General features: G+C 44.7%; 1 long non-coding RNA gene across 1 annotated transcript; it reads right to left on the bottom strand.

The window, feature by feature from the left end:
* Positions 1–231: 231 nt before the first annotated feature.
* On the bottom strand, positions 232–2,172 carry LOC113968889. The gene is made up of 3 exons (XR_003534669.1): positions 1,863–2,172; positions 1,272–1,345; positions 232–622 (listed from the first exon to the last, which is right to left on the bottom strand). It is a non-coding gene; the product is annotated as an uncharacterized LOC113968889 (long non-coding RNA).
* Between the last annotated feature and the right edge of the window lie 721 nt (positions 2,173–2,893).

Here is a 2,893-nt window from a genome sequence, read left to right as displayed (position 1 = left end):
AAAGTTCAGCTCTAGGTCATAGTTCTACAAGGAGAGCCCTGGACTGGACTGAACCAAAATCCTGATTTAAAAGAACATACAGGGATGCTTTTTTAAAAATATGGATTTGGGCCCATATCAGGAATATCTCTACTAAATACATGCACTTGATTTTTGTCAACTGCTGTTCACAGTTTTAGTATAAACAAGAATCCTGCCCAGCATCTGTTGTGCATGGAAGTTTCCAGACTACTGAGCAGCACGTAGCCACTTCAGAGAAATCATTAGAAGTTATTTAGCTGAGCTGGTGTGAGAGACAAAGAGTTAAAGCTAAATCTCATTTTAAAGTAAACTTTGCAAAAGCAGTGAATTTTCTCAAAGGCTGACTGCTCTTGATTTGCAAGGATGTTCCTAGTCCTGATTTCAATTAAAGAGAAATCCTCAGGCATTTCTTCAGTTCGGCGGTGTCCTTTATTCCACATGGTTATATATTGAGTAATAAACAAAACAAACAAAGACTGTATTCTGCAATGAACTGCACAAGTCCCGTGCAATCTCGGGGAAATCAATAGGTCAGGGTCTGGCCTTGGATTGCCTCAGTATCAGTTGTCAATAATTCCCCCAGCTTCAGCAGAGTTTACATCTGTGTAAGTAAAAAATAAATGTGGAGATACAAATCTGTCTGTGTATTCCCTTAAAAAAAAAAAAAAGAGAAAAAATATAATACTGAGAGAAATAAATAGGTAGCCGGTATTGCAAACTGTGATTTATTTGCCAGCCCTCCCAAAATCATGAGAGTACATTTTAAAGAAAGCATTAAGCCCAGCTTTAGGATCTCTTTCTTTGCTTTCTCTTGTTGCATCCCTGGCTCCCAGCTTTCCCTGCAGTTTACAAGGTCCAAGACCTTGTTTGTACAGTGGTGGCTGAGGCTCACGCAACCGTGTGACTGGCTCTTTAAATAGTAGCGATGATGAGGATGATAATAATAAAAATTTAAAAAATATTGTTAACAACTCGGGGTTTTTTGCAAGTGCTGAATTACAGATTTCTTTCATCCTGCTCCTGGTAATATTTTAATAACTGTATGTTTTCCACCACAGCAGGCAGCACCAAGGAACGCCAAGGCTGAGCTGGGCACTGGGGAAATGAGTTAGGTCTGTGTTTCCTCCCATTTTCCTCCTGCCCCACAAGCCCCAGTGATTACCCTTGGCACTGGACAGGTCCTGCTGCTGCTCAGCGCAGGTGCTGAGCTCTTTGGATGTGGATGCAGAGCAGCTTTCGAGGTTACACACCTGGGTTTGCATCTTGCTCACGCCAGAAAGATTCTCATGGAATTTGTGCTGGAAGGGGATGATTTGTGTTCCATCTGTTAATTAAAGCAAAGGAAAAGGAAGGTGAGACAGGGGCCTTTGTCACCCTATAAGGTCAAAGGGACAAGACCCACATGTGATTCCCTGTTCTGGGAGGGGAAGGAGGCAGAGAGTGGTGGTAAAAGCATCTCAGCAATGGCTGTGACTTCCCCACAGTCCCACTGCAACTCTGTGACAGAGTGGGCAGTGGAGTGGCCTCAAGGTGCCAGGGCTGTGGCACCGAGGGCAAACAGTCAGCCTTATGCCTCTGGCTTAACAGTTCCCTGGAGTGAGAAAGTACTTAGATTGGAGACATTTTAATGCCTCCTTCTATCCTGTTGTAATAGATCAGATTTTCATTCCCATTTAAGCCAGCATAAATCAGGAGTTAATCTAGGCAAAGTCACCCAGCTCTACTGAAGCCCGTGGAAATGCACTCGCAGGAGATTGCAGTCAGGCCTTGTGCTCTCAGAAAACACACACCGCACTGGGAGAGCAAAACTGTGCTCTGGAGCCACAAATATCATCACTCACCTTTTGACATGGGCTCTTCAGCTCTCCCATCCTCTGGTTCAGCCTGGCCAGAGCTTGCCTGGTGTGTGCATGAGGCTCCATATACCCTTTAATCCTCCCCACGTGCCTCTTCCCAAGTCTTCATTTGTATGCACACATTTAGTAATCACTCACTCTGGCCATAAAGCCTACAGGATTTTAAATTGAACTGAAGTCCCAAATGCTTTAAAAGAATTTATGTTGCATAATTGTGCGGGTTTGCCTGAAAACAAACAATGATGTATGGCTAAAATACTCTCCTGGGGAGATGACTCAGATCCTTCCTTATGACTTAGACCTTGCTGGGCTGCTGATGGTGCAGCTTGTAATCTCTGCTCTAGATGCAGGGCAAGGGAAGGCAAACAAAGGAGCAATGTGTCGAGCAAGGGGCAGAAGATCAGAAGACATGAGTTATCTGGAGCTTTTGTGCAGACAGCACAGGACACACCTGTACCAGTGGTACTGGATCTGGGTGGGGGTGGAGGTGAGTTACCACCCCAGGGTGCCCTGCAGTGATGAGGCTTCACATAGTGCCAGTTTGGGTGTTTTGTAATCCACGAGGGTTGCAGGCAGGTCCCTCATGCCTGGGTGTCTCATTGCCAAGCGCTGAGCAGATGATCCTGACACATGGGCTGCTTTGTCTGTGCCCTACAAATGTTCTCGCCATCAAGGCAAGAGTTCACGTGGGTTTTTGCTGTCACTGTTTTCACTTTAAACATCTTCCCTTACTTTGTTTTCAGTAAACAGGCTGTATCTCCCAAGGACACAGTCTGACTGTTGATAATTAAGTCAGTTCTTCAACCAAGGCTCAAAAAGCTGTTTGAAAGCTTTACTTTGTGGATGTGATATTCAACCAGTGCTTAAATGTCCTTCAGCTGTGATGGCCACCCCCAAGAGTCCTAAACAGGTATGGGAAAGATCAAAGAGACCTTAATGTGTTTTTAAGATCTGCTTGGTACATATATAAAGCAGTTTGCAAAGGTGGCTTTGCAGATTTGGGGATTTTGCCGGTT

This window comes from Neopelma chrysocephalum, unplaced genomic scaffold (assembly GCF_003984885.1).
Source record: "Neopelma chrysocephalum unplaced genomic scaffold, ASM398488v2 Primary Assembly neopelma1_69, whole genome shotgun sequence".
NCBI lineage: Eukaryota > Metazoa > Chordata > Aves > Passeriformes > Pipridae > Neopelma > Neopelma chrysocephalum.
This window is presented reverse-complemented; position numbering and strand designations above follow the sequence as displayed.